General features: G+C 45.0%; 1 long non-coding RNA gene across 1 annotated transcript; it reads right to left on the reverse strand.

Annotated features, from left to right (window-relative positions):
* Positions 1-829: 829 nt before the first annotated feature.
* On the reverse strand, positions 830-12690 carry LOC120999782. The gene is made up of 3 exons (XR_005778647.1): positions 12512-12690; positions 1784-1789; positions 830-840 (listed from the first exon to the last, which is right to left on the reverse strand). It is a non-coding gene; the product is annotated as an uncharacterized LOC120999782 (long non-coding RNA).
* Positions 12691-12985: the final 295 nt, after the last annotated feature.

Raw genomic sequence — 12985 nt, forward strand, 5'->3', positions numbered from 1 at the left:
GTCTTACTGGTAAAATTTTTGACATATACAAAAACATTCTAATAATAAAAAATAAAAAAACACAATGTGTGACCACACATTTGTTTCCATGCCAAACATAGCCAAATTCACTAACTTCAGGAGAGTGTGGAGAGGACTGCAGAGGGAAAGAGAAAAAAAAAAGAAGAAAAAAATAACATTAGCTTAAAGGGAACCTGTCACCTGAAAAACGCATTAAACCGACCACAGTACCTTACAGTATCCCCCAGTGTGTTGCTAATCATGTTTTTCTTGCCTCTTTATGTTTCTTCATACTTGTTAAAAACTCTGTTTTAATGTCGGTTGGCGCTGTCTCCGAGTCAGGCTTGGAGTCAAGGGGGACAGCAGCCTAGGCGTCTCCAATCCTGCTCTCCCCGCCTCCCGCTGCCTTGATTGACACGCCGCATCTCAGTGCCGGGACCGCGCTCTCAGCCCGCATGCGCAGTAAGGGGCTGCTGTAGCACGATCTCGGCTCCGGCTCGTACACTCAGCCGGCTTTAGTCTCGCTACAGCGCATGCGCCCGCCAGCCTTACATACTCGGCTGACTGATATACTATAATAAACAGTCTGGTATATAAGACATCTAAGTAGCTAAGTCATCTCCATTGTACTCTGTTTGTTCATTTATAATTCCCAATTCCTCAGATACTTTACTTCATGTGAGATGTTCTTCCAGATGTAATTTTGCTCTCACTTGTCCTTGTTTCCCTCAGGTTCCTTAGGTGCAGGACTCTCTTCTTCTAAAGCCGATGTTCCTTTCCATCAATGACCCACCAAGGATGGAGAAGGACAGAAACCACATGGCTGCAAGGATATTAGACCTCACCCTGGAGATCATCTCCTTGATAACTGGAGAGGTGAGAGTCTCACATGACATCACTCTTATCTCTAGTAATAAACCAGGGAAATGACTGGAAAGGGTAAGGATTCTTAGAATGTCTGTAGTGATCGGCGTCTCCCCATACACAGGATTACACAGTAGTGAAGAAGTCGTCTGGTGAGTGTGTGACACCCCGTGTGTCAGGAGGATGGAGCAGGACCCAGAGCCCCATCACCGACCCTCCACCTCATTCCCTGACACATGAGCAGAAGATCCTAGAACTTACCACCAGGATCACTGAGCTGCTAAGCGGAGAGGTGAGCGCTGCTGGGACATTATACAATAATGCCAAGGGAGGGGTGTCACAGCCAGACAGCTGAGAAGCGCTCATAGGAGCTTTTCAGATCCTCCTCCTTGAATTTCTTTGTTTTGGTTTAGTTTCTCATCTCGTTAGTCTATCTCAGCTGTCATGCAGTCGGACTGATTGCTGCCCTTTAAATTCCTCCCCATAATGCAGTAGTGTGCGGCTGATACAACTTCCTGGAGTGTGTGTGCATGCTGTTCCCAGTTCCCAGTTCCCAGTCCTCAGTCGTCAGTCGTCTGCAAGTTTATGTATTTATGATTTTCTCTTTTCTGGATCCAGGTGACCCTGACTCCCTCCGTGTCAGTGTAGGGAGCCGGTGGTCGTGTCCCCTAACTATTGTAGGGTCTTCAGGTAATAGATAGCCGAGGAACGTGGATATGCGCCCATCCACCTTTGGGGTGTTCGCATAGGCTGAGCAGTGAGGGAGAGCGGCAGGTCTATTGCAGGGGTCTCCCTTTGTTCCTTAGTTGTGGATCCAGAGAGACATTGTTATATGGTTTTGTCTTGTTTCCTGTACACCATCCGTGACATTATCAGCCGCCAAAACCGTCTCAGGCATGGATCCGGTTTCACTTTTGACTGAACGCTTTCAGGGTCTTGCTTTGGAGGTAGCTGATCTCCGTAAGACTTTTTCTCAGTTTCAAGTGACCGGTTCAGCTTGTGTTCATGGAGTTTGTGCTGAGCCTAAGATCTCGCTCCCGGATACGTTCTCCGGGGGTAGTGAGCATTTTGTGCGTTTTAGAGAGGCTTTCAAACTCCATTTTCGCCTTCTTCCCCATTCTTCTGGTGATGAAGAACGGAGGGTGGGGATCATTATATCGCTGCTCAGGGGTAACGCTCAGTCCTGGGCCTTTTCGCTGCCGGAGGGGGCACGGCCCCTCCGTTCAGTGGATGAATTCTTTTTAGCCCTGGGTCAGATATATGATGATCCGGATCGTATTGCTCTGGCTGAGTCTAGACTACGTCTGTTATGCCAGGGTAAACAATCCGCAGAGATATACTGCTCAGAATTTCGGAGATGGGCAGCAGATACGGGTTGGAATGATGCTGCACTCCGAAGTCAATTTTGCTATGGTCTTTCAGAGGGATTGAGAGATGCATTTGCCTTTCATGAAAGACCTACCTCCTTGGTTTCTGCTATGTCTCAGGCTGTTCGTATTGACAGGCGTCTTAGAGAGAGAGGAGAGATCTCTCCTTCCTGTCATACTTAGTCCCGGGACAGTGCAGCGGTCTCATTCTGTGCACAGGGGTCTCAGTCGCTGTCAGCCCCTTCCGAGCAGGAGCCCATGCAGCTGGGGTTGATTGCCTCTGACAATAGAAGATTCAGCCCGCAGGGGAGGGTTTGTTTTTGTTGTGGAGGTATAAATCATCTGGCAAATGTTTGTCCCTCTAGGAGATTCAGGCAGTTTTCTGGGAGTAATAAAGAGACAAAAAGGAAAAAATCTTTTAAAAATGTTCCGTCTGTTACTATTGGCAGGGTTGAGGCGGAAATTGAAGGTTTCCCTTTTGCTTGTAGTTCCCGTTTTGTCCTGCCTGCTAGGGTGGCGCTAGAGAGCAAGAGCATTTTTTGTGAGATTTTTGTGGATAGTGGAGCAGCTGTCAACCTCATTGATAATCAATTTGCAATAACTCATGGTTTCCAGGTATGCACTTTGGGAAAAGATATTCCTGTTTTTGCTATTGATTCAGCTCCACTTTCTCAGAAATCATTAAAGGGCATAGTTCACAATATCCGTTTAATTGTGAGTGATGCTCATGTTGAGGATGTGTCATGTTTCGTCCTTAGCGGTTTGCCTACTCCTCTAGTGTTGGGGCTACCCTGGCTCACTAAACATAACCCCACCATTGATTGGCAAGCGAGGCAAATAAATGGTTGGAGTAACTTTTGCAGAGAGAATTGCCTCATAACATCTGTTTCTGAGGTTTCTACTAAGACTGTACCACCTTTCCTCTCTGAATTTTTGGATGTCTTCTCTGAGAGTGGAGTTCAGGGTTTACCTCCGCACAGGGAGTATGATTGCCCTATTAATCTCATCCCAGGCGCCAAGCTGCCTAAATCTCGTTTATACAATCTCTCCCAACCTGAGAGGGTCGCTATGCGTGCTTATATCTCTGAGAGTCTGAGAAAAGGACACATACGACCCTCGAAGTCACCTGTTGCCGCTGGTTTTTTCTTTGTTAAGAAAAAAGATGGTTCTTTAAGACCTTGTCTGGATTTCAGGGAGCTGAACAGTATCACTATTCGTGATCCTTATCCGCTTCCTCTGATCCCGGACCTGTTTAACCAGGTTGTTGGGGCTAAAGTCTTTTCCAAATTAGACCTAAGAGGGGCATACAACCTGGTTAGGGTCAGAGAAGGAGACGAATGGAAGACGGCTTTCAATACCCCTGAGGGACATTTTGAGAATTTGGTTATGCCTTTTGGTTTGATGAATGCCCCAGCCGTTTTTCAGCATTTCGTCAACAGCATTTTTTATCATTTAATGGGAAAATTTGTATTAGTGTATTTGGATGACATTTTGATTTTTTCTCCTGATTTCAAGACTCATAAGGAACACTTACGTCAGGTCTTGATCATCCTGCGGGAGAATAAATTATACGCGAAACTGGAAAAATGTGTGTTTGCGGTTCCAGAGATCCAATTTCTGGGGTTTCTTGTCTCCGCTTCTGGTTTTCGCATGGACCCCGAGAAGGTCCGCGCTGTGCTTGAGTGGGAGCTTCCTGAGAATCAGAAGGCGCTGATGCGTTTTTTGGGCTTTGCTAATTATTACAGGAAATTTATTTTGAATTATTCCTCTGTTGTTAAACCACTCACTGATATGACCAGAAAGGGGGTAGATTTTTCTTCCTGGTCGGTAGAGGCGCGTAAGGCCTTTTCTAATATCAAGGAGAGTTTTGCTTCCGCTCCCATCCTAGTACAACCTGATATTTCGTTACCCTTCATAGTTGAGGTTGATGCTTCTGAGGTAGGGGTGGGTGCGGTCTTGTCTCAGGGTTCCTCTCCTGCCAAATGGCAACCGTGTGCCTTTTTCTCAAAGAAACTCTCCTCCGCAGAGAGAAATTATGATGTGGGAGATAGGGAATTGTTGGCCATCAAGTTGGCTTTTGAGGAATGGCGCCATTGGCTAGAGGGAGCCAGACACCCTATTACCGTGTTTACTGACCATAAAAATCTGGCCTGCTTGGAGTCAGCCAAGCGTCTGAACCCGAGACAGTCCAGATGGTCTTTGTTCTTTTCAAGGTTTAATTTTGTTGTTACGTTCCGCCCTGGGGTTAAGAATGTGAAGGCAGATGCCCTGTCACGTTGTTTTCCGGGAGGTGGGAATTTTGAAGACCCGGGTCCCATTTTGGCTGAAGGTGTGGTGGTCTCTGCTCTTTTTCCTGAATTGGAGGCAGAGGTGCAGGCAGCCCAGTCAGAAGCTCCTGATCTTTGTCCTCCTGGGAGGTTGTTTGTGCCTCTCGCTTTGAGACACAAGATTTTTAAAGAACACCACGATACGGTCCTTGCTGGGCACCCGGGGGCAAGAGCCACACTGGATCTCATTGCTCGGAGATTCTGGTGGCCTGCGCTTCGTAAGTCGGTTGAGGGTTTTGTGGCTTGCGAGACTTGCGCTCGTGCCAAGGTCCCTCATTCACGGCCATCAGGTCCTCTCCTTCCTTTGCCTATTCCTTCCCGTCCTTGGACACATCTGTCCATGGACTTCATAACGGACTTGCCTCGTTCCTCGGGGAAGTCTGTGATTCTGGTGGTGGTGGACCGTTTTAGCAAAATGGTGCATTTTATCCCTTTTCCTGGTTTGCCCAATGCTAAGACGCTGGCGCAGGCATTTATTGACCACATTGTCAAATTGCATGGGATTCCTTCAGACATAGTCTCTGATAGGGGCACGCAGTTTGTTTCCAGATTCTGGAAGGCTTTCTGTTCTCGCTTGGGGGTTCGGTTGTCATTCTCTTCTGCCTTCCATCCGCAGTCGAATGGCCAGACAGAGCACGTCAATCAGAATCTGGAGACATATCTGCGCTGTTTTGTGGCGGAGAATCAGGAGGATTGGTGTTCTTTTTTGTCCCTTGCTGAGTTTGCTTTAAATAACCGTCGTCAGGAGTCCTCTGATAAGTCACCATTTTTTGGTGCATATGGGTTTCATCCGCAGTTTGGGACTTTCTCTGGAGAGGGCTCTTCTGGTTTGCCTGATGAGGACAGATTCTCCTCGTCTTTGTCATCTATTTGGCAAAAGATTCAGGACAATCTAAAGAGCATGAGTGAGAGATATAAGCGTGTGGCGGATAAGAGACGTGTGCCTGGTCCGGACCTGAATGTTGGTGATCTGGTGTGGTTGTCTACCAAGAATATCAAATTGAAGGTTCCCTCCTGGAAGTTGGGTCCTAGGTTTATTGGGCCTTACAAGATCCTGTCTGTCATCAATCCTGTTGCCTACCGTCTTGATCTTCCTCAGACTTGGAAGATCCATAATGTTTTTCATAAGTCCTTATTGAAACCTTATGTTCAACCTATTGTACCCTCGCCTTTGCCTCCTCCTCCGATTATGGTTGATGGAAATCTTGAATTTCAGGTCTCTAGGATTGTGGATTCTCGTCTTGTCCGCGGTTCCCTCCAGTACCTCGTTCATTGGGAGGGTTATGGTCCTGAGGAGAGGATGTGGGTCCCAGTGACGGACATTAAGGCCTCTCGTCTCATCAGGGCTTTCCATAGGTCCCATCCTGAGAAGGTGGGCTCTGAGTGTCCGGAGTCCACTCCTAGAGGGAGGGGTACTGTCACAGCCAGACAGCTGAGAAGCGCTCATAGGAGCTTTTCAGATCCTCCTCCTTGAATTTCTTTGTTTTGGTTTAGTTTCTCATCTCGTTAGTCTATCTCAGCTGTCATGCAGTCGGACTGATTACTGCCCTTTAAATTCCTCCCCATAATGCAGTAGTGTGCGGCTGATACAACTTCCTGGAGTGTGTGTGCATGCTGTTCCCAGTTCCCAGTCCTCAATCGTCAGTCGTCTGCAAGTTAAGTGCTGTTTATGTATTTATGATTTTCTCTTTTCTGGATCCAGGTGACCCTGACTCCCTCCGTGTCAGTGTAGGGAGCCGGTGGTCGTGTCCCCTCACTATTGTAGGGTCTTCAGGTAATAGATAGCCGAGGAACGTGGATATGCGCCCATCCACCTTTGGGGTGTTCGCATAGGCTGAGCAGTGAGGGAGAGCGGCAGGTCTATTGCAGGGGTCTCCCTTTGTTCCTTAGTTGTGGATCCAGAGAGACATTGTTATATGGTTTTGTCTTGTTTCCTGTACACCCTCCGTGACAAGGGGTCTGGTAATGACTTTATCCTTGTGTTGTCAGGTTCCTAAAAGGTGTCAGGATGTCGCTGTCTATTTCTCCATGGAGGAGTGGGAGTATTTAGAAGAACACAAGGGTCTGTACAAGGACGTCATGATGGAGAATCACCAGTCCCTCACATCACCGGGTAAGAGGAGACCTTCCATGACTGTAGAGAAGAGACCAGTTTTGAGAGTCAGATTCCACCATCATCTGATCATCACATATAGACAATGTATTCAGTCACTGTATGTATTTCCTATAGATTAATGAAGAGGGTCCGGAGAACATAATAAAGCTAGTACTGTATATACTGTGTGGTTTCGCTCTGGTGGACAGGATTAGCGGACGCAGTATAGAGGCAACAACAAGTTCTTTGGATCAAACAGTTCAGTGTTTTATTCACACTTTAGGCAAGTGACAAAACAAGCAGTCATAATCAAGCAAAAAGTCACCTTGCGGTGTTGGTGGTACTTCACACCATATGGCAATTCTGCCTCAAAGAGTCCTTGCTGATAGCAGCACCAACCTGTTTTCATGCCAAACAGGTAGCAAGCCTTCATTCAGACACAAGGCTTCCAGATCCCAACACAGAGACCTCGCTTCTGAGCCTAGCTGCCTATTTAAGGATAGCCAGGTGCTGCCAAAACCTGTACCGACACTTAAAATCCGGTCCGGTATTTATCTCACCTGGCTGTAAATCAGCCCAGCAGCACATGCTGGGAGGAAAATACCTGCCTTGCCAGACAAAACCTCTCACTGTGTCACAATCCCTTTGTTCAATCCTGAGGGGGTGAACACAGGCTAGACAGTGTTCCCGGAACAGAGCATCCGCGTTTCCCTGTAACTGGCCTGCCCTGTGTTCCACCTAAAACATCAAGTTTTGTAGGGAGAGAAACCATCGGGTGACCCTGGCATTTCTGTCCTTGGTCTGGCTCATCCACTTGAGAGGGGAGTGGTCAGTCACCAATAAATAATAGCGGAGAGATTCTATTTCCCACTTGATAGCCAGGCACTCTCTCTCCACTATACTATACTGGGTCTCGGCAGGGGTGAGCTTACGGTTGAGGAAGACAACGGGATGCTCCTCCCTGTTGACTACCTGAGACAGTACAGCACGAGGCCTACTTCGGAGGCATCGGTCTGTATTATAAACTCCCTTTTGAAGTCGGGCGTCACCAAAACCGGGGACCCGCACAGGGCCGACTTCAAAGCGAAGAAAGCCTCTTCCGCCCGATCATCCCAGTAAACGATCATTGACTTGTGTCCCTTCAAGAGCCCTGTCAAGGGCGCGGCTAGAGTAGCAAAGGGGGGAACAAACATCATGTAATAGCCCACCATTCCCAGGAATAACTTTATTTCCTTAGTGGTGACAGGTCGGGGCCAATTCCGTATCGCCTCTATTTTGTTTACTTGGGGTTTCATGACTCCGCGCCCAATGACATAAACCAGGTACTTAGTCTCTTTTAACCCTATCGCACATTTTTTTGGGTTCGTGGTTAGGCCAGCTTTCCGAAGGAAGTCCACTACAGCCTGCAGTGGTGACTTTCCCAGTCGTTACTGTGGATGACAATATCGTCAAGGTAAGCCAAAGCGTACTGACGATGTGGCCGAAGCACGATGTCTATTTGATGCTGAAAAGTGGCGGGGTCGCCATGCAGACCAAAGGGTAAGACCTTATATTGATACAGCCCCTTAGGCGTGATGAAGGCAGTTTTCTCTTTGACAGCCTCTGGAAAGGGCACCTGCCAGTACCCTTTGGTGAGGTCCAAAACAGAAAAATACCGGGCTTGTCCTTACCTCTCGATGAGCTCATCCACCTGGGGCATGGGATACATATCTAATTTGGAAACCTCGTTAAGTTTTGGAAAGTCGTTACAAAACTGCAACGTCCCGTCTGGCTTGGGTATCAATACTATATGACTGGCCCACTCACTTTTTGACTCCTGAATGACTTTTAGCTGCAACAGTAGCCGCACCTCCTCCGATATGGCTTGTCGCTGAGCCTCGGGCACCCGGTATGGTTTTAATAGGACTTTTGCCTGAAGCTCAGTGACAATGTTATGCTGGATTATGGAAGTGTGTCCAGGGAGGTCCGAGAACACATCCGTGTTCCGACTAACGAACTCCCTGGCCTCCTGAGTCTGTTTAGAGGAGAGGTTGTCAGCAATTTTTACTGTGGCAGCCACCTCTCTCGCATCAGACAGAGGGGCTGGTACCTCTTCTCCTTGAAAACCCAGCCACGGGCTGTCTTCTGTACAGGTTTCCCTATCTTTTCACGGTTTGAGTAAATTCTGCTGGCGAAACGGCATTGGGTCAGGAGTCGGCCGAGAGATCTCTGCACCATTCAGGGTATGTTTATACTTTGTCCTTTTTATTTTAACCTCAATCTCTACAATCGTCTCCTTTGCACTTTGTTTGGGGCGTTGCTGCTATGAGGTTTTGAGGTATGCTCTTTCAGCTAGCATTCTTTTTCCCTGTTATTTTGTGCATTGATCTCCCGGCCTCTCCTTGGGTCCTGCTACTCATCTGTGTGTCCCGCCTTGTGCTGCCTGTTTTATTATATATGTATGTATTGTTTATATGTTTATATATACTTACAATAAAGTTGTTTGGATCTTCATACATATGTAAGTTATTTTCATTCATTTTTTTGGTGATTATTATGACTCCTTGGGGGTCCGATGTTTTTGATATTAATCTGTCCGGTTAATATTGTTTGACCAATGACTAAGATGTGTTGATGCCCTCTGGCGGACTTCGGTAATGGGCCTATGAGGTCCATAGCTATTCGGTAAAACGGTACTTCGGGAGAGGTACTAGGGGACTAAGGAAATGCGGCTGAGGGCTAGTTATCTGGCAGGTCGGACAAGACTTACAAAACTCTTCCCCCTCTTTGAATATGCTGGGCCAGTAAAACCGCTGTAGAATACAATCCTGAGTTTTCTGCAGCCCCAGGTGACCCCCAAGAACATGTTGGTGGGCTTGATCTAACACAAACTTGCTATAAGTCTTGTTGCTCATGGGAACCAATCAGGGTCACTGCTTTAATTTTCTAAGGGCCTCTGAATCAATGGGTGACAGCTGGTGTGAACAGAGCCTTAGGGGGAGAATAAAAAATCTAAAGGTGGCCTCATTGTAGGTTGATCTAAATTGTCAGCAGGGAGCGCAAACACAAGTAGGTGGAGTCAACAAACCTCTCTTTAGTGATAGGTGGTTCCAATGCAAAACTACAATGGATCACTGGTCATAAAAGAACCAGAACCGGGGACCAGGTGAGTATGGGTCCGGCCACTCTGTGAGATCTGAAAAAAGTTGGACAACCCCTTTTAGAAAAGTGGCAAGTGTGGTGTAAATGAGTGAAAACTTTCAATATTTATGTGCAAAATGGGCCTTGAATTTTTTTTTACCCCTATGTTTTTTTGTCTTCCCATTTTTTATAAGTGCATGTTATTTACTTGCTGAAATTGTACATAATCCTGTTTTCTTATATATCCTAATTATTTTGTTTTCTGGCGTGTTATTGTCTCAATAAAGCTTGACTGGTTAATAGAAATTATATTTCTGCTTTGGTAAACAAAAGAAAATTTTGTTTCATTTTCCAGCTGAAGACGGGATGAGCGGCTCTCATAAACATCTCGATTTACCTTCCTGTCATGGAGCAGAAGATAACAACACCGCACAAGATGATTCAGTAACTCCTAATGTACCTTCAGTCCTTCACAGCAGAGATCTATCCATTGATACCGCTGGTCACAAGAAACCTTCATTTAATCAATCACTGATTGGCAATACAAGAAATAAACAGAAACGTGGGAAAATATTTCCATGTGAAAAACATTTTAAAAAGAAATCTAACCTTTCTTTGCATGAGAGAAATCGCAAAGGTAAAGGGTCATTTTTATGCTCGGAATGTGGAAAATCTTTTATCAGGAAATTCCTTCTAGTTGTACATCAGAGAATTCACACAGGAGAGAAGCCGTATTCATGCTCAGAATGTGGAAAATGTTTTAATCAGAAAGCATCTCTTGTGGGACATTTTAGAATTCACACAGGGGAGAAGCCATATTCATGTACAGAATGTGGAATATGTTTTGCCCATAACTTAGCTCTTTTTAATCATCTGAGAACTCACAAAAGGGAGAAACCATTTGTATGTTCAGAATGTGGAAAATGTTTTAGTCAAAAATCGGATCTCAATCGACATCAAAGAATTCACACAGGAGAAAAACCATTTTTATGTCCTGAATGTGGGAAATGTTTTACTCGGAAATCATCTCTTGTGGAACATCTAAGAATTCACACAGGAGAGAAGCCGTTTTCATGCTCAGAATGTGGAAAATGTTATACCTATCGATTTGCTCTTCTTAATCATCAGAGAAATCACAAAAGAGAAAAGCCATATTCATGCTCAGAATGTTTAAAAACTTTTAGTCAAAAATCGCATCTTGATAGACATCAGAAAACTCACAAAAGAGAGAAGCCATTTTCGTGTTCAAAATGTGGGAAATGTTTTAGTCAAAATTCAAATCTGAATAGACATCAGAGAACTCACACAGGAGAGAAACAGTTTGCATGTCCTGAATGTGGGAAGTGTTTTAGTCAGAAATCATATCTTAGGGAACACCTAAGAACTCACACAGGGGAGAAGCCCTTTTCATGTCCTCAGTGTGAGAAATGTTTTCGTCAGAAATCCAATCTTGTGGAACATCTAAGAATTCACACAGGAGAGAAGCCGTTTTCATGCTCAGAATGTGGAATCTGTTTTGCCCATAAAAGAGGTTTGCTTCATCACTGGAGAACTCACACAGGAGAGACGTTTTCATGCTCAGAATGTGGGAAATGTTTTAGCCTGAGATCGGGTCTTGTTAGACATCAGAGAACTCACACAGGAGAGAAACCTTTGTAATGTTCATATTGTAAAAATTTGGCAGGTGTGGAGCTTCATTGTAGGACCTGCTGTCTAACAATGCCTTCAGATGTATATATAACATTATATTCATACACCATGTTAAATACCATACAGTATAACAAAAAATATACAAGTCACGCGTCCCCTTCTAAAAGACCCTTAATCAGTCAGTTGATCAGTCACATTTATGTAATAGTAGACATTATGTTTTCATCATAGTAGGAACGTATACAGAAGTTATGGAGTAACTGTTATATCAGTGGGTGTCCTTCCGCTGGGACTCCCACCAATCATAAGAACAGCAGCCTTGTACCACGCAGGGCCCTGATATGAATGAAGCTACAGCTATGTCCAGTTATGGTTAACCCCTTAATGATTAGATAAATTTTCATTTTTGTATATTTGTTTTTTCCTTCTCCATAACATACATTTCTTCTCAGTCACATGAGGACTTATTTTTGCAGGACAAGTTATACTTTGTAACTGCACTATTTAATTTATCATATTTCCTATTGGAAAATGAAAAACAAAATTCTTTGTGGAGTGAAAAAAAAAATTATGACATAGTTTCTTGTTTTTATGGCGTTCACTGTGCACTAAAAATGAAAAGACGACCTTATTCTGCTGTTTGGTACGATTATGGCATTACAAAACTTATATAGTTTTTGTATTAAAACCTTTAAAAAAATTCTGCCTCTCTATATTCTTACAGCCATAACTTTGTAATATATACAGTGCCTTGAAAAGGTATTCATACTTGAACTTTTCCTCATTTTTTCACATTACACCCACAAACTTTTTAAATAAAAATCTGGAAAGTGTGGCGTGCATTTGTATTCAGCCCGCACGCCACAATACTTTGTAGGACCACCTGAAATTACATCTTCAAGTCTACTGGGGTCTGTCTCTTCCAGCTCTGCACATCTAGAGGCTGAACTTTTTGCCCATTATTCTTTGCAAAATTGCTTGCGCTCAGTCAGATTGGATGGAGAGCGTCTGTGAGCAGCAATTGTCAAGTCTTGTCACAGATTCTCAATGGGATTTAGGTCTGGACTGTGACTGGGCAAGTCTAACACATGAATATGTTTTGATCTAAACCCTTCCATTGTAGCTTTGGCTGGTTGTTGAGGGTTGTTGTCCTACTGGAAGGTGAACCTCCACCCCAGTCTCAAGTCTTTTGCAGCCTCTACCAGGTTTTCCTCCAGGATTGTTCAGTATTTAGCTGCATCCATCTTCCCATCAACTCTGACCAGCTTCCCTGTCCCTGCTGAAAAAAATCCTCCGCACAGCATGATGCTGCCACCACCATGTTTCATGGTGTGGATGGTGAGTTCAGGGTGATGTGCGGTGTTAGTTTTCTGCCACACACAGCATTTTGCATTTAGACCAAAAAGTTCAACTTTGGTCTCATCTGACCAGAGCACCTTCTTCCACATAATTGCTGTGTCCCCTACATGGTTTGTAAACTTCAAACAGGACTTCTAATGGCTTGCTTTCAAAAATGGATTTTTTCTTGCCACTCTTCCATAAAGTCCAGATTTGTGGAGTTC

The sequence above is a fragment of the Bufo bufo genome, chromosome 4, assembly GCF_905171765.1.
Source record: "Bufo bufo chromosome 4, aBufBuf1.1, whole genome shotgun sequence".
Taxonomy (NCBI): domain Eukaryota; kingdom Metazoa; phylum Chordata; class Amphibia; order Anura; family Bufonidae; genus Bufo; species Bufo bufo.